Consider the following 19724-nt stretch of genomic DNA (forward strand, 5'->3'; position numbering starts at 1 on the left):
ACCCTTTCCATCTAATGCAATTGTGAAATCACCAGAGCAATACGCAATAAATCTCTGCCTGTAATTCCTCTTTGCACACAGAGTCATGTTTTCATATTAGTCACAAAACGAAATTTCTTTGCCAATTTGAAAGCACACTTACTACTCTTTTTTTTGGCAAGTGATAAACACTTTTACAGACTGACACATTTTGAATCCACTTTTCAGATTCATAAAAAAGCACATGTCCAAACTGCTTTTTCAGACCAGCACCATGTGTAACCTGGGTGACTGACTACACTCCAGCAAGGGCAACCAGCCTTACTGATGCTGTATGTATTTGCATTACTGACTGAAACCTCAAACCCCACTCGGTTGTGAATACTGTGCATGATTCCAGAGGATAAGCAGCTGGGTGTGTGCTAAGAGTCTGCTTCTACACAAAAAAAATGGCTCACCCTTTCCATCTAATGCAACTGTGAAATCACCAGAGCAATACGCAATAAATCTCTGCCTGTAATTCCTCTTTGCACACAGAGTCATGTTTTCACATTAGTCACAAAACGAAATTTCTTTGCCAATTTGAAAGCACACTTACTTTTCTTTTTTTTGGCAAGTGATAAACACTTTTACAGACTGACACATCTTGAATCCACTTTTCAGATTCTGAAAACAGCACATGTCCACACTGCTTTTTCAAACCAGCACCATTTGTAACCTGGGTGACTGCCTACACTCCAGCAAGGGCAACCAGCCTTACTGATGCTGTATGTATTTGCATTACTGAGTGCAACCTCAAACCCTTAAAGTATTCCTTATTTTTCCCAGTACACCTTAATTTATTGTGAAAACATAGTCCATATTATTTTACATGTTCCTCACATTTAAATTTCTCCCAAAACAGAAAATGATAAACACAACTTCAACAAAAGGAATTCCATTTCTATTATTCATTTCTTAATTTACCATATACATCCCCTCTCAAACTCTAAACTCACCTTTAAAATTAGTTAGTTGTGAAAGAAATGTGGCACTCAAACAGCAGATTATCAGAGCCAGGATCTCTGTTCTTTACACCTCTCTCCTCTCAGCAGAACCAGATAATGGCAAACTTTCCCTCTCTTTTTCCACACATATACATGTTAATTTCAAATCTCAGTGCTTCCCCCTTTTTTTCAAATGTAATCACACATTTCTATTGGTTGAAAACCCAACCCTTTTCCAAAAGTACCCTTCCCCCAACTTGACTTCTGCCTAGTACCCTTCCCCCAACTTGACTTCTGCCTGCTACCATAGCAACAGCTCATGGAACACTGCTGTGTGGAGTTAGGTCAGAAGTTCACCAAACAATGTTTCAATTCCACAGAGCAAGAGTGCTTGACTTTTCAAACCTAACAGCAAATCCATAGTACTGTTCTTTGGTAACACATTTTTCTGTACCAATACAAAACATGCTTCTATTAATTTACACATACAGCCTAGTTTTTATTCTAGAATGGTATGAAACAGCCAATCAGTTCTTTTTTTTATAAAAAAAATATGTATGCCTCCATTTCCAAACTGTCTTTCATTTCTTTTTACCATTCTACTGAATTTCACCTCCTGAGTGCATCCATTTCTCCTTTGAAGATGTTCACAGTGTGTATTGTAGGGCACAGCTATGTCTTCTGGAGTGAAAAGTATGCAGAGAAAACAGATATGGTGAGAGACCTTGCTTTGCCAAATGTAGACATTAAATGGATTGGTCAGAGAGGGTTAAAGTGGCACCAATTGATGCCATTGGTGAAATCCTTCATGCAAATCCAACACCCTGACCTCATAATAGTGCACTGTGGTGGCAATGACCTAGGCACTTTGACTGGGGTAGGTCTGGAAATGCTTATGAAGGACACCTTTGCACAACTGTTTTCACTTTTCCCTAAAACTGCCTTTGTCTTTTCTAACATATGCCAAAGGCAAAAATGGAACTGGTCCAATCATTTTTGTCCGCAGATTGACAAAGCAAGAAAGCACGTCAACAAATCTGTTTCTGCTTTCCTCAGAGACTATGGTATGGGTTCCATTTACCACAACAACTTGCGTTACGACATGCAAGACATTTATAGAGGAGATGGTGTGCACTTCAATGATGAAGGGAACAGAGTCTTCCTCTTGAACCTTAGACTCTGCATCGGTACTTACTTGTAGGTACCACTAAAAAATCAAATCACTTCATAAACACAACAGCTCTTTTTAGAGCCCCCTAATATCTAAACTCTTAAATCTGAATTTCATTTCTTTTTCTTTCTTTTTATTTTCTACCGTACGCGTACGTTGAGCTTACCGTACGCGTACCCCGCGATTTTTTTTTAAAATCAATAAATGTTTTCTTTGTACTTTTCTGTCCTTCTTTGACCCCCTTTCAAATGTTAGGGGGTCTGTAACTCTCTCCCTTGCCCCCTTTTCAAGATATCACCCTTTTTTTTCTGAGTGAAACACACGAAATGGCGGCCGCCGCTTCCTGGTTTCGACCGATTCGAATGTTTACTAAGATCTAACAGCCAATCAGAATCGCGCTCGCGCACGTAAGCGCACCGTAAGCTGGCTCAGATATATATATTGATTTAAAGGCTATTTTCTCTGAATCTACTGAACAGATTTACACCAAACCTACAAAAGGCACTTCCTTGACCTGAGGACTACCTCTCTGCCAAATTTCAAGTAATTCTGTTCAGCCGTTCGGGCTGTAGCTGTGTCTAAAGGTCCTATGGAAAAATGCATGGGAAAAACGCGTTTTGGGACCCCCTTTTATCTCAGCCCCCGCTTGACGAATCCCCCCGAGACTTTCAGGGTAGGAGCGGAGCGTAGCGCCCCACCTATTTTGAAAAAATCGCGAAGATTCGTCGACCGGCGCCAAAGTTATTCCAAATAGAATGTTGCGGATTTCCTATGGAAACGTGGTCCTAACTATAACTACCTACTGGCGACCGCCAGTAGGTAATATATATATATAAATATATATATTCACTGAAGAAACTATAGGTTTCAGGGGCGTTATAGTTAGCTGGACTTTTCACTCACTCGTACAAAACCATTAAAATTCCCCCGTTATAATTAGTTCAGCTAACTATAACTCGCGCGCCCGCAATGCACTGCTGATGACGTCACATATTACATCACTCATGACATGGTCAGTGACATCACGGATGACATCACTGATGACATCTCAAATGACATCACTGATGACTTTATCCAGTGAATGTGTGTTTTTCTGAAAATTACATACGTATTATATATGTATATCTCAAGGTCGATGGAAGAATAAATGGGTATATAAGTGTCTAAATGGATGATTTGTTTTTGAAAAATTGATTGTATAACTGACTGATTAAGTGTATCTTAGTGAACACATGGCTTAGTGAGTAATGTTTAAATATGTAAATATCTGTATCAGTCTCTCACATTGTATATAAGTGGCTGCATGGGTTGGTGAGTAGCTACATGAGTGTCTATATAGGTTATTAGTTGGTTTTTTGAGTATCAGTATGAGTATCTGAGTGTCTGTATGGTTCGTGGGTGGTATTACATAGTGCACAGGTGCATGAATGAGTGACTCACTATTTGTATGTGTTGAAGACAGCATGTGTGCAGGACTGTATGGGTGGATGAGTGTGTGCATGGGTGTGATAGTGAGTGAATGACTGTCCCAATAGTGTCTTTATGAGTAACTACATATGTTTTAAACTAGTATATGTGACTATTGGTGTATATAAGTGAGTATATGTGAGAGTGAGAGATTGGAAGAGTTCCTGTAGGAATAAGTATGTGTTTCTATAAGTGATTGTTTAAAAGACTATGTGTAAGTTTCTGTAGAAGTAAGTGTGGTGGTGTGTGTAGAACTGTATATGCAAGTAAATGGATGTTTGATTCTTTATTAGCATGAGTGACTATGTGTGTGAGTAACTCTATGGATGAGTGGCATTGTGTAACAGGATGTATAGGTGTATGAGTACATATGATGAGTGAGTACATGTATGAGTGACTGTATAGGACTGTTGGTGAATGAGTGGATGTGTATGTGGATCTTAGAATTACTGAATAGGTTGTTGTAACTGATATGTCCATTGTTTTGAAAATGTTAGTTTCTATTCTTGAATGTGTGTATCAAAGTTTATATTAGGGGGAGAGGAGGTCTGCCACTCTAAACAAGGATGATGTCATCAGTGATCTCATTTGAGATGTCATCGGTGATGTCATGAGTGATGTCACTGACCATGTCATGAGTGATGTAATATGTGACGTCATCAGCAGTGCATTGCGGGCGCGCGAGTTATAGGTAGCTGAACTAACTATAACGGGGGAATTTTAATGGTTTTGTACGAGTGAAAAGTCCAGCTAACTATAACGCCCCTGAAACCTCTGGTTTCTTCAGTGAATTTCTAAGGTTTTTTAAATGCTAAATCCTAACTATAACGTGCCTGAAACCTATGTTTTTTTCAGTGAATTTCAAAGGTTTTTTAAATGCTAATTTCCAACTATGCCTACAGAGATAGGACATGTGAAGAAAGAAGAAAAAATGCACAGAAAGAAAAAAAAGAAATGCAGTAAGAAGCAACAGAAGTCCTCAAAGACAAAGAAAAATGCAGGAAGAAGGATAACGTGCAGAAAGAACAAACGGAAGAGCAGAAAGAAGCCTTGTTGCAAAATCATCCTGTACCCTCAACTTTTTCAGACGGATACTGGTGGTAACTGAGTCTGACTAACCAGTCCTAGAGCCAGTGCTATGTTAAAAGACACTCAGAATACAGTGAAAACACCTACATACACTAGGGAACACTATGCATTGGGGTCCCCCTGCGATTAGCATGACCTCCTCTGTAAGCCCCTAGTATATAATAGGGCAGGGGATTAAAACTACCTCTTAAAACGCGCCATAGGGCGTGTTTGCACAGGTCACCTCAGGCCCCGTCCCCACCCTTCCCCACTGTGTAAAAACGCCCTGTGGCCATTTTAAGTTGGGAGATTAAGTCCCCTTGAATCCTGAGGGTCCCTAGAGTCCAACTAGACCACTAGGTACCTACAGTAAGCGCCACAGAGCTGCGTTGCAGAGAGGTGTAAAAAGTGGCACGGCCTGGACCACCTCTCTGCAACGCAGCTCAGTGGCGCTTACTGGAAGCACCTGGTGGGCTAGTTAGCCCCCAGGGGCCTTCAGGATTGAAGGGGAATTATTTCCCCAACTTAAAACGCGCCATAGGGCGTGTTTCCACACGTCACCTCAGGCCCCGTCCCCTCCCTTCCCCACTGTGTAAACACGCCCTGTGGCCGTTTTAAGTTGGGAGATTAAGTCCCCTTGAATCCTGAGGGTCCCTAGGGGCAAAATAGCCCACTAGGTATGTCCAGTAAGCACCATTGCAGTGAGGTGTTAAAAGGGGCACGGCCTGCACCACCTCTCTGCAACGCAGAGCAGTGGCGCTTACTAGAAGCACCTGGTGGGCTAGTTGGCCCCCAGGGTCCCTCAGGATTGAAAGGGAATTATTTCCCCAACTTAAAACGCGCCACAGGGCGCGTTTGCACACGTAACCTCAGGCCCCGTCCCCTCCCTTCACCACTGTGTAAACGCGCCCTGTGGCCGCTCTAAGTTGAGAGATTAAGTCCCCTTGAATCCTAAGGGTCCCTAGGGTCAAACTAGCCCACTAGGTACCTCCAGTAAGCACCACAGAGCTGCGTTGCATAGAGGTGTAAAAAGGGGCATGGCCTCAGAACACCTGTCTGCAAAGCAGCTCCCTGGCGCATACTGGAGATGCCTGTTGGGCTAGTTGGCCCTCAGGGACCCTCAGTATTGAAGGGGAATTAATTCCCCAACTTACAACTGGCCAGGGGGCGCGTTTGCAGAGTGCTGCAAGGAGGGGGCATGGCCTCCGGTGCGATGCCAGTCTTTTTTTTTGTTTATTTTATTTTTTTAAGAAGGAGGGCTGTGTGGCCCCCCTTCTTTTTCTAATTTATTGGCCCTGGGGACCCCATCCCCCTGGGCCTGCACCCTAATTTCTTTTGTTGAAAAAAATTAATGTGGAAGGGGGCCGCGTGGCCCCCCTCCCAAGGCCTTAATCGACCCCGGGGACCCCATCCCCCGGGTCATGGCCTTTTTTTTTTTTTATTCTTTAGGAGGGGGGCTGCGTTGCCCCTCCTCAGGCCACATATGGCCCCGGGGACCCCATCCCCCGGGGCCGGCCTTTGTTTTTTATTATTATTATTTTTTAAATATATTTATAGAAACACCTAGGACATGCTGGACAAACCGTATGTACCTATCACCATGACGATTTGCGTGATATTCATTAAAAGGTGACTGCATACAATGAATCCATGTGGAATGTATTTACACCGCTAGTGAAGCTCTGACATGTCTGACGCCCTACCGTGCCTAATCCCGGCGCCCCCGCCGGTGGGTACTCTCCAAGTAGACACCCTTGTCGTTTATTTATACAAACATGGGTAGCTATTGACGGGCACATTTAATACACACGCACACCAAGCCATTCAAAGGGGATTTGACAAAAATTCGACCAAACTATGCAAGATACCCCCCTCACGGTTAATAAAACACACATCCACCGCCGGATGTGTAATACTTTTTATTTTACTCTCTAGAAAGGAGACGAACCTCACTTGAGAGTCACAGCATGCTCCTGGCTGAGCCCAATGCTGTGTTACACCCACCAGTGCCCGCCGAGTGCCACACACCTCTGGGTTGTATTCCACCAGCTAGTGCGTATGCTATGACACTCTCTAGCCCATGTGCACTGTAACACCACCCCGTGAATATGTCATGCCACACTTGCCTTCGCACGGGTTATATTGCCCCATCTAACGTGCCTTCCTCGATGCCTATGTTATAACGCACAGCGCTATGCCATACATATTACAATCTGGGATCCATATCTTTGTCACAGTGCATATGCAACATTACACTCCCCAGCACATATTTTATATTACAACTTTAGAGACTAGTTAGGTTACACAACACTGCCCTGTGCATATTACACTCCAAGGCGCATATCGCATAGCACGCGCTAGTGCCTGTGCTATCTCACGCTCTCCAATGAATCTCTCATTGCATACAATGTATTGCATATTATATTTCACACCCCGGTTCATCTTATAACACATTTTTTGGTGAATAGTTTATACCATATACTATATCTAGTTTTCATTTTCAATCGTGCTCTCAGGACTATGTTCTATATAACACTGCGTCCATCTACCCTTTTCACGGGCATTACATTTTGCGATGGGGGGTGGAGGGTCAGGGGGTGTTTCTGCCAAGTGATCCTGGAGTCACAGTCACAAACGTCCTCTTCTTCCTGAATAAAAGTGAGATAATGCTGCATACTTGTTCATATTTTAAGTAGTTCGCACAGACACACATTTTAAAAACAATAAAGTTCCTAATACCCACCTTCTCTGAACAGTTAGCTTGCTGCCCCATCCACCTCCTCCCTATCCTCTGTTTATGAATCCATGGACTAGCCTCCTCCCTCCTGCCATGCATGGTCTGATGTGCTGCCACTGCCCTCCATTTAGCATGATGTACCAGTCCACTCCTCCTGCCTTCCATTGCCCAATTCTATGGCCCATCATTGACCTCCTGCTTAGCCTCTGTGCTTAGCTTGCTGTCCCTATTCTCCTTCCCCCTGCCCTCCGATGTCTTTGTGCATGCCCCTGCTCCATCCTTTTTGCCCACCATGTTCCATGGACCTGCCACTCCTATCTACTCTGAGTGTTCTGTTGAGCTGCCACTCCCCTCCCACCTGCCTAGCATTGTCAGATGACTGTAACCTGTCCCTGCCACCTCCACCCTGCCTGTCCACATGCCATGCCCCTATCCCCTTCCTCCTGTCCTCCATGGTCCATTTTACTGCCACACCCTTCTGTCCTCCCTGGACTGTTGTGCTGCAACTGCTCCTCCTGCCTGCCCCGTGTGGTCTGTTGTGAGGCCCCTTCCCCTGAACTCTCTTGTCTGTGCCTGGGTCCTGACCCTCCTTTCTATCCTCCATGGTCCTTTGTGCATGCCCCTGCACCCTCCTTCTTGCCCATCATAGCCATTGTGCTGCCACTAACCCTCCCGCTTGCCATGCATGGTCTTCTGTGCTGCCATGGCCCCTCCCACCTTCCCTGTGTGGTCAGCTAGCTGCCCCTTACCCCCTCCCACCTTCCCTCCATGGTCTGTGTGTATGCCATCACAGTCTCACTATTGCTCTCCATGGTGTGTCTTGTTTCTAGTGCCCATCCTGCCTGACCTCCATGGTCATCTTGCTGCTCCTGCCCTGCCCCCTTGCCCCCAGCCCTCTGTTTCCATGTGCAGACCCCTATTCCCTCCCTCCTGGCTTGTCTGTTCCATTGTAATGCCCCTGATCCGTCCCTCCTGCCCTTTATGGTCTGTTATGCTGCAGCTTTCTCTCCTGTCTGTCCATTATGGTCAGCTAGCTACCATTGCCTCTTTCCCCTCTGTTCTCTGTTGTCCATGTGCATGGTCCTGTCCCCTCCCTATTGCTTTCTATGGATTGTTGTGCTGCACTCCCGTCCCTCATGCCCTGTGTGGTGTATTGTGCTGCTGCAAACCCTGATGCCTGCCCTGTAGGGTCAGTTTGGTGCACCTCTCCATGTCCCTCCTGTCCTCTGTTATCCAAGTCCATGTCCCTACCCCAATTCCTCCTGCCTACCATGATCCAATGTACCATACGTACATGTCATATGCAGATGACACCCAAATGATTATCTCCTTGGAGAATGACTCCACGCAGGCTGAAATGAACTTCAAACTGTGTTTGACTGCCGTCCTTCAATGGATGTTGAACAATCATCTGAAGTGTAACACGGACAAAATGGAGATTCTCCCTATAGGGCTGGATGTCTCCTTCCAGCCGTCTAAATGGTGACCTGATGGAGCAACCCCACCTCCCGAGGTTGTGAAGGTGGTCAGGAACTTAGGAGTTCAATTTGACAACTTTCTTTGTTTCCTTCCCCATGCTAAAACAGTTGCAGGCACATGTTTCACCCTAATTAAATCTTTAAAAAAAAATGTTTAAGTTTCTTCCTCTGTCTGCAAGAAAGTCCGTTGCAGTAGCCCTGATACTCTCTCGCATTGACTATTGTAATGGCCTCTTGGCTGGAGTCAATAGGTCAGTTTTAAAGAAGCTCCAGGTGGTGCAGCATGCTGCAGCCCGCCTGGTGCTCAAGCTCCCTAGAAAATCTTCAGCCTCTGCAGCCTTGAATACACTTAATTGGCTTCCGATTCCCAAAAGAATCCTTTTTAAGGTTCTTCTTGTTACATATAGGGCAAAAATGAAAGTTGGTCCCAAATTTTTGTCTGCACGCTTTACCCCATATACCACTACTAGGGTGCTTAGATCTTCTTTGGCTAATCTTCTTAAACTGCCCTACTTTAGATACAAGTCAAAAGGGGCAAGAACCCTGGCCTTCCTGGGCGCTAGAGCTTGGAATAAGCTCCCAGCTCAGATCAAACTTTGCAACACTGAACTTTCATTCAGGAAAGAACTTAAAACCTGGATCTATAGCATTTTGGAGGACTGCTGTCTTGCTCTGATCTAATCACTCTTAGCAGGTCAATATCCTTTTTCTCTCATCGCTGTATGACGCTAGCGCCAAGATACTCCTTGCGGAGTGATAGCTGCCCTTTATAAGTACAATCTCAAATCTCAAATCAAATCATACGTGCGAACATTTTGAACTTGATAAGAGGGAGATTTTGAAAAAAAACTGGGGTATTGATTTTCCCCTTTAAGTTACATTGAAAAAGAGGAGATTGTAGACAGGAGACAGATCAAATAAAGCCCATTTGAGCTTAAAAACATTGGACGTTTCCTGGCTGAAACGGGTCTGTTGGCATGTATGGTTGTACTACCACTGCCTCTTCCTTCTGCCCACAATGGTCTATTATATTGCCACAGCCTCTCTTGCCAGTCCTGTATTGTTGGTTTGTTGCCCCTGCCCCCCTTTCCACTGCCCTCCATAGTCTGTTGTGCTGCCACTGCCCTTCCTGCCTGCCCAGTGTGGTCAAATTGTTGCCTCTGCACTCTACTACCTGCCTTCAATTTCCAGAGTCCGTGCCCCTGGCATCTGCCTCTCAACAGTATCCCATTGAACAACTAGATTGCTAACATTCTGGTGCCGATTCTGATCCGGTAAAAATAATTTGCGTACGACCCGTATTTTTTTACGTATGAGTCGCACAAGTACCGTACAAACTGCCAAGTACGATTGGGACTTGAAAAAGAACTACGAGTAGTGTTGGGAAAAGTCTACGAGAGTGCGTCGGAAAGTGTCCACGTCCGAATATCGTCGGGAAAAGTGTACGAAAGTGAGCCGGACAGTTTCACTTACAAATCGTAAAACACAAGTCCGAGCGCGCAAGTACGATCCCGACCGCCCGTCCGAATACACAATCGCACGTAAAAAGGCCCATGTGGAGACAACGCAGTAGCACACATGTATACGGGTAAACTCATGCCCGTGTACGAGCCGTACAGCCCCCCCACACCCAAATATGTCAGCACCGTTCAACACCCTGTCCGCACTGCACCCCAGGCCCGCAACTGTACGCGCCATACCCCCCATGTACGCGCAGCACCCCCTCATGTACGCGCCGTACCACCGCATGTACGCACTGTACCCCCAGCCCCCACCGCATGTACGCACCATACCCCCAGCATGTACGCACCGTACCCCTGCACCGCATGTACGCACTGTACCCCAAGCCCCCTACTGCATGTATGCACCGTACCCCTGCACCGCATGTACGCACTGTACCCCCAGCCCCCCACCGCATGTACGCACCGTACCCCTGCACTGCATGTACGCACTGTACCCCCAGCCCCCCCACCGCATTTACGCACCGAACCCCTGCACCGCATGTATGCACTGTACCCCCAGCCCCCCACCGCATGTACGCACCGTACCCCTGCACCGCATGTACGCACTGTACCCCCAGCCCCCCACCGCTTGTACGCACCATACCCCTGCACCACATGTATGCACTGTACCCCCAGCCCCCCACCGCATGTACACACCGTACCCCTGCACCGCATGTACGCACTGTACCCCCAGCCCCCCACCGCATGTACGCACCGAACCCCTGCAACGCATGTACGCACTGTACCCCCAGACCCCACCGCATGTACGCACCGTACCCCTGCACCGCATGTATGCGCCGCACACCAACACCGTACCCCAGCCCCCTCACCCAGCATCGCGTATGTACGGATCGTACCTACGCAAAAAATACTCTTACAGAACCAGGACACTGTAGAACAGCACAAGGAGGGTCAATCCGACTCGCACAACAACACGTCAACATGAAGAAATACATCTCAAAGACTGACCTGGCACATCCAAACAGGCAAACAGAGGCCCAAAATCACAACCACCATTTATAATGCACCCACCAAAATTCAAACACAGCCACACCCAAAAATGGACCAATAAAAAGGGCCCACACACACAACCCATGAGCCTTTGCAACAGACCCACTGCTGCCAGACCCCACTGACAAACAACCCCACACAACTCATACCTTCGCTACACCTTCACTCACACACCTTCACACAACCACCTCCACAAACATCCCCCTCTTCACATTCACACACACACACCCACAACCATCCACACCCACACCCACACCCCACATCATGCCCACAGACAAGAATCCAAAGTTCAACACGGCGGAGCTGGAGCTCCTTGTCATAAAGTCATCAGAGTCGAGCTACAGCTGTTTGGAACATTGATCAGACAGACCAGCATAGCTGCAAAATCAGCCATGTGGCAGAGGATTGTCGACAAGGTGAATGCTGTTGCGCCCGTCCAAAGGACCAGGCATGAATGCCAAGCCAGGTGGTACGATCTGCGCAGGGCGGTCAAGAGGAAAATGAATGAAGAACATGCCCAGACCAACATCACTGGAGGTGGGCCGCCCCGCAGACCCGTACACTACCATCCCTGGGAGGAGAAGGTGATGGCCATGCTACCGCCGGTGGGACTACACGGAGTCGAAGGAGTCGCAGAGCCTGGTGAGTACACAAACAACTCACGTAACTTGGGGCGGATGGCATCCACACCCCAACCACAACAAATGCACGCACCTACCCCCAAGCACTCACCGCACACAACCACACCCAAAAACCACACCCATGCCACTAACATCACCATTCACCCATCACAAATCCAAGGCTACAACAACCACAAACACAAGACTGGATGTCCGGGAGGCTGGGCCCCACACAACACACTGTCAAAATGAGACGCAGACAACAGTGTCCTCAGCCCATATGGCATAGGTACATACCCATGCACAATGCACAGGGACTGGCAAAGTATTGACAAGGTAGCTGACACTGGGCCCTGCTGTATGCAGCACAAGGCCCTCCTGGGACCACTGTACAGCCAAACACCAACTCCACAAGCACAGGTATCTAGCACAGGAACTCACACACACTGTCATGCCAGCATGCACCATGAGGGGACACACACATCACCTGGGAGACCCAATGACAACTCACTGTACACACAACAGCACGCCCGGTCACACCCCCCCCCAACACAAGCACACCCCCCCCGGGGCAGACAACGGATTCACACACTCCCACAATGGACATGTGACACAACAAGACCAATCCAGAGCCAAGTATGCATCAGAGCCAACTATCTACAGGTCACACACTCAGGAGAACATCCCAATCTGTCCCCCGCAACATGCCCATCCCCAAGTGAACACTGAGAGGAATGCTAGGGACATCCAACTGCCTGGGTGAACTGTGTCAACTTGAATATGTATGAAACATGGATGTGGCATGAAACAGCATTAACATTGTCTCTCTCTCACACACAGGGCAACGTCGACGATCTCCCCCCAACACTGGGGGGGAAGAATCACAGTCCCAGGCACCGCGTGAAGACGATCCCACCGGCAGCGACGACTCTCACCACTCCGTGGATGACAACGACCAACCTGGCCCCTTTGGTGTACAAGCCTCTGCAGCACCTGCGTCAGGTACATCTGTGCCAACCCCCACCCCCATTCCTGCCACATCCCAGGAGACACCCAGGAGCCCTGCTCGCACTGAACAACACAGCCAGTCTGACCAGGAGTGACAAGGTTCTCAGGGCACCCAGGAGGAGGCAGGCAACCCTGCAAATGCCATCCCTCAGGGGTCCCGTAGACCCGATGTTCCCACAACGGCAGGCCAGGCTTGTGTGGGCTGGGGTGGTGGGAGTGGAGGCAGGCGGAGGCGCGAACCTGACCAGCCAGCTCAGGACCACAGTATGTCACACATACGCAACATTCTGGACTCATACCGGCGTGAATCCAGAGGCATAGACCAGGTCGTGTCCATTCTTTCCGGGATGCAGGGGACCCTCGATGAGATAAAGAACCTGCAGGTCGAGCATCATGCCAGTCATCAACAACACCAAGGACGGATGGAGGCAAGACTGGCTGAGCTCCTGGCGGTGCACAGGGACGTGAGCCAATTGCGATTCTCCTATTAACATGACCAGAGAATCTGGATTTCATTAAAGACACGGAGGCTATCATTATGCATTAATCCTTTAATGCAGTCACAGACAGCCGCACTACATCATAAACAAGAAAAGTTCTAGAATGTACAGAGTAGGGAACAAGTGGCATGAGGCACAAACAGACTGCCTCTTTTAAATGCAAACGAGTAGATAAAAGTCCAAAGATGAGATCCATGATGAACCAGAAGATGAAGGAAACAATCGATCCGAAGCGAAGAAGACTGGAGGATGGAGATTATCCAGAATTATCTGAAAAGAGAGTAAATGTCAAAAAATGAAATAAAAAGCAAATGTAATTGCAAAGCATGAACTGATATCAGCAAATCAAACTGAAGGGTGGGATAATGATAGCCTCCGTGTCTTTAATGAAATCCAGATTCTCTGGTCATGTTAATAGGAGAATCGCAATTTCATTACAAGACCGGAGGCTACATTATGCATGTTGGTAGCCATGAAGTACCACATCAGACATATGTTCTACAGGTTTACAATAATGACGAGCAAAAGTTGAAGCATTAGACCAATCAGCAGCTTTAAGAATAAGATCCAAGTTGCCACCAGACCAAAAGGATTTGCTTGCCATAGCACCTCTGAGAGAATGAGCTTGGAATTTAGAGAGATCAATGCCGGCCACATTCATAACAGACTTGACCCATCTAGCTATAGAGGAAGAAGAAACTGGTCTAAAGGGTTTAACGAAAGATAAAAGGAGTTGGTTTGCATCCAAAGGACGAATGTCTTTCATTCTCAAGTCATATTCTCTCATGCAGTCTATGACGCACAACTTCTTACAAAGGTCGAAGCGGGGATAATAAATCGAATCAGACATGGTTTTAGTCCTTCTGAACAAGTCAAACTTAACTCCAAACATATCATAGGATCTATACGAAATATCAAGGCATCTCACATCTGAAACTCTACGACAGGAGATTAAACAAAGAAGGGTAGCGAGTTTAAACGATAGATATTTCCTGTTTAGGAGGGCATTATCTGGCCAAGAGGAGAAAAGATCTAGGATAGCTTTCACATCCCACCTGTATTGGTACTTTGATTTGGGTGGTCTTTTAAGTCTAATACTTTTCATCACTCTACAAACGATATTGTTCTTACCTACCGTCTTACCGTTGACAAGGGAATGTCCAGCAGAGATAGCTGATCTGTAGCAGTTAATCGACCTATAGGCTAAACCTCTATCGAATTGTTCGACAAGGAAATTAACTATATTGACGATGGGAGCCTCCAAGGGATCCAAGTTCCTTTCCATGCACCAACAAACCCATTTCTTCCAGATGTTGTTATATCTGTAGTGTGTTCCGGGTGCCCAAGATTCCCCGAGGAGAGAAAAAGCTGATGTCGAAAGGCCAGACAGTTCGTTGGATTGCCTGACACTTTCCAAGCAAGAAGGTTCAAATTCCCTGAAGAGATTAGGTGGTGATCTTCTCCGTCCGCGTTGGTGAGAAGACCCTTGCTCGCAGGAATGAGGAAGGGAAAGTCGCAAGAAAGTTCCAGGGTGGTCGGAAACCAAACCTGAGACGGCCAGAATGGAGTTATCAGAATCAGGGAGCACTGGTCCGATGTGACTTTCTGGAGGACTCTTTGAATCATGGCAAAGGGGGGAAAAGCGTAACCCTGGAGGTTCGACCAACATTGAAGAAATGCGTTTACTGCCAGAGCACCCGGGTCTGGCATCCAGCTGAAATATTTTGGGAGCTGGAAAGACAGTCTGCTGGCAAACAAGTCCACTTCTAGAGGACCCCAAAAGAGAGAGAGAGTATTGAAGATGTTTGCATTGAGTTTCCAGTCGGTCCTGTCTGAGAGGAATCTCGAGTTCCAGTCCGCTGAGATATTCGACTTCCCAGGGAGGTATTCTGCCTTCAGAGAAATCTTGTGTTCTAAGCAGAACATCCAGAGTTTTTTGGCTAAAGCCGACAAGTCCGCTGATTTCGTACCGCCGAGGCGATTGATATAGGAAACTGCGGAAATGTTGTCCATTTTGAGGAGAACGGACCTGCCCTGGAGACATTGTTTGAAACTGATTAGGGCGTATAAACCTGCAGTGAGTTCTAGGAAGTTTATGTGGTGGGAGGACTCCGCAAGTGACCATGCGCCACCAGTATCTTGGTCGAGGAGGCGAGCGCCCCTGTGCTCCTGGTGGTGCACAGGGACGTGAGCCAATCACTCCGTCAGATCGCCCAAAGCCTGGCAAACCCTCCCTGTACCACCAGGCGTAGACCAGCACCAGACACAGGGAGGGACGAGGAGGAGGAGGATTCGTCTGACGGAGCGTCCCTGACATCGTCAAGGCCTGCATCTGAGGGTCCCCGGAGGAAGGTGGGTCGTCCACGTAAAAGACCGTGAGAGTCAGCGGACCATCCCCATCTCCCAGGTCACCTGGCCTGGCACCTGGCCCTCTGGTGCAACAGCAGCACCTCACCCAATGACATTCTCTGCCACATGGACTTGCTGGTCACAGTCTGACCAATGATGACCAACACTGTGGTCTGGACTCTGATGACTCCAACTGACAAGGATGCCATCTCCCCCTGTGAACTTTGGATTCTATTCCCCCGGTAGAGCACCTTGGCACATCTACCAAAAGACTCACCCCACCAAAAATAAATTCACATTGTTCTGCACATGAGATGTTGCTGTCATTTTGCATTATTCAACGACATATGTGTGTGGAAATGTCTAGCTATGCCTGGGTGTTGAACTAACTCCAGCCATCCATACCCTGGGATCAGAGTCTGGTACAGGACACACATGGGTCACAAGGTATCATTCAATGTAGGCATGGAGCACAACACACACCTGTGATGGCCTCTGGCTGCTGAGGGGGGGCTTGCTAAACTGTGCGGACACACCTATTTGGGAGATCATCATCAAGGCGTAGAGGTCATGGCCCATGTGGAGGGAGTCCCAGGTATGTGTGGCCAGGTGGGAGAACAATGTCCTGTATGCTGGAGTACGGTGGATGTGAAGAACGGTGGCCAGGGCAAGGTTGGATGCACGGAGATGGCCCAACGGAATCTAGGATGACAGACGTACAAGGTTGGTTTGGGGTCGGGGTTGTGGACTGCCTCCTGAGTGTGGGTGGGGAGTGTGGAGGTCATCCTGCAGCAGACAGTGATCCATTGCAGCTATCTATGGTGGACGGTGAGGTGGCTGGGGCGCAGGGTGTAGAAGCAGAGGTGTGCAGATGCCCCCTGGAAGTGGACCAGGTTCCTGGGAGTGCGGATGTACTTGCACCGTAGAGGGCAGGGCAGTATATGAGATGGATGTTGTCATGGACCTGGGGGATGGTCTGTTGTAACTTGGAGTGGATCTATCTGTGGATCATGTGCATAATGCAGAGGGCGTTGTAGCATGAGGTACAGATGCTGTGGACTAGCATGGCATATGTGAGCGAGCCAAACATGATGCACACCATCTCGTGTGTGTGGCCACTGGGTGCTTGTGCAGGGCCCGCAGCAGCAGGCGCCATCTCCCTGAAAAGTGCCCCATTTTGCACACAAAGACTAGGATGTCAGAAGGACAACTGCAACAGGCGCGTGTGTAGAGTAAGAAGTGTCCAGTGTCACATGGCACACCCAGAGACAATGCATGCACAATCACCAAAGAGCCATTACACCGGATCAGGAAACTGAAGGGCGACCTGCGCACAGGAGACACACCCTCAGCAGCTGGTGATGGCCCATTGTGTGGTCGACCTTGCTAAAAAACATACACGACCATGTACTTCATGCCCAATAGAGAGCCTAATCCATGAGCAACTGCATGCATGTCGCTAGACTACACATGGACTCCTATGCATTATCGATAGCAAGTATGCCAGAGATGCCGCATGCCAAGTGGCAAGAAACCTGCATTGACAGAGACGAGGCACCTTGGAGTGTGATGAACACCTTTATTACTCCGCCTCACACCAATGGAATTGCATCCATTGGAACAGAATCACAGGTCATTCGGCTGACCATGTGTGACCTACACTGGACACCCCCTGCAACACACAGATGTGGTAAATCCTACTGAGCTGGCACACAAGTGAAGGGGTTGAGCCTCACACCCCTTGCTGCACACGGAGAGTGTACAATTCCCCATTGAGCCTCATATGGGGATGTCCCACACCATGTCCACCATTGGCATCCCGTATGTTCCTGAGGGACGTTATACACACATTGATGCCTTCATCAGAATCCACAATCCATGACAGATGACTGTCAGGAAGGGTGACTATCAATTCATGGGAGCCATGCAACACGTCAGGTGGCCCATGGTGAGTCGACATGTATGCACGGTAACACAACATGCACAGGAGCAGTCCCCACATATCACAAACACGTACCACCCACAAAACGCCTTGCTGCACTCCTTACCCAAAATGACTTTTCACCATGTCTGTGCATGTAACTCTGATCCAGCACACGTTGCAATACTCATGAGGAATAGCAGGAGTTCAATGATGACATGAGCAGACGACAGCCGCAGGAACCTGGGGAGGACAGACACACAACAAGTCAGCGAAGAGCTAGTAATCCGCAGACATGTACATGCACTCTACAGGATTTATGTTGTCACCATGCTAATAATGAAATTTGTGTACCCGCTGAAATTTGGGGAATGACATCATCACTTGAATGACACATCAGAGCACACCTCCAAGTCACTTAGCACACAGTCAGCTCGACACACACATTGCAACACATGCCACACAAGGCTCTAAGCGTGCACACTCAGACACAGGGAGTCACCATCATGAGAAGAAGTTGCGGATAAGCTGACTCCGGATGTCCTCATCCTCATCCTCATCCTTATCCTCACTTGCCCCGTGCCCGAGCCCTTCATCCTCCACGGGTGGATTATCCTGCTCATCCGGATCCAGGATGAGTGGCACGGCCTTCTCCACTGCCATGTTGTGCAGCATGCAGCACACAAGGAAGATTTTGCAGACCTTCACCGGGGCATATGGGAGTGCGCCGCCGGTCTTGTGGAGGCACCGGAATCTGCTCTTCAGGAGTCCAAAAGTCCTCTCAATCACGAGCCTCGTCTGCCCATGGGTGTCGTTGTACCGATGTTCTGCGGCTGTTCTCGGTTTGCGGAGCGGCGTCATCAGCCATGGCATGTTGGGATAGCCAGCGTCCCCTACATGGAAACATCATGGACAGAAGTGGGTCAGGAGAAGCAGTAAGATATTAAGATACCGCTAAATACAGGACTAACAGAATATACCCACCAACAAGACATGCACGTTCGTTGCGCAGCTGCAGCATCATTTCAGGCACCCTGCTACGCCTCATGATGTAGGCATTGTGTCCTGATCCTGGAAAACGGGCACAGACATGGGATATCATCATGTTAGCAAGACATACCACAAGGGCATTGATGGAGTGGTAATGTTTGCGGTTACGGAAGGCTACCTCCTGTGCGTGTGGTGGTACCAAAGCCACATGTGTCCCATCAATGGCCCCAATGACATGGGGCATCCCTCCCAGGGCATAGAACTCACCCTTGACACCTGTCAACTGCTCACAAGTTGGGAAATGTATGAATTCATCCAGGTGTAACAACATGGCCTCTAACACATCATGCAGGACATGGCTGAACATGGTCTGGGACATGCCACCTACATCAGCTATGGTCAATTGAAACGTACCCGTGGCAAAGAAATGTAGGGCTGCCATCACCTTCATCTTGGCTGTCAGTGCAGTAGGATACCTGTGTAGCGGTTGGAGGTGTGGTTCCAGCCTTGTGGTCAAGTTGTCAATCAACGGTTGGGAGAAGCGGTAGCGGCGTATACAGTCACGTTCCCTCATGGCAGCCAAGTCTGGCATTGGTCGGGGGAGAGGCGGTGCCCTGCAGAATTTTGGAAGGAATAACGAAGATTGAGTACAGCACTAAACCACTGTCAATGAACTGAGCACATGTTCAACAGCTAATGCACATATGCTACATACAGAGTCTGCACTGTGCAATGCATCCAGGACACGTATGCCAGCCAGGTGACACCCCTACCAACAGTCAGCTACACACGTGGGTGCTCAAGGTCAACATGACATGTCATGGAACTAGCTGTGGGCCAGTGTAAGTGAACAGGCAGACGCATTACAGGAGTGACAGACAACCACATATGTGCATGAGAAGGATGTTTCATCATACAGACCGGTTGCGGAACACTA

The 19724-nt window shown here is 48.0% G+C and overlaps 1 protein-coding gene across 1 annotated transcript in view; it reads left to right on the forward strand.

The window, feature by feature from the left end:
* The window catches only part of LOC146871493 (galactosylgalactosylxylosylprotein 3-beta-glucuronosyltransferase 1-like), a gene marked incomplete at its 5' end in the record, with an annotated part of 689458 nt that overhangs the window by 617488 nt on the left and 52246 nt on the right, over positions 1-19724 (forward strand). The gene's annotated exons all lie outside the window — the stretch shown is intronic.

Source organism: Triturus cristatus, chromosome 1_1, assembly GCF_964204655.1.
Source record: "Triturus cristatus chromosome 1_1, aTriCri1.1, whole genome shotgun sequence".
Classification (NCBI taxonomy): Eukaryota; Metazoa; Chordata; class Amphibia; order Caudata; family Salamandridae; genus Triturus; species Triturus cristatus.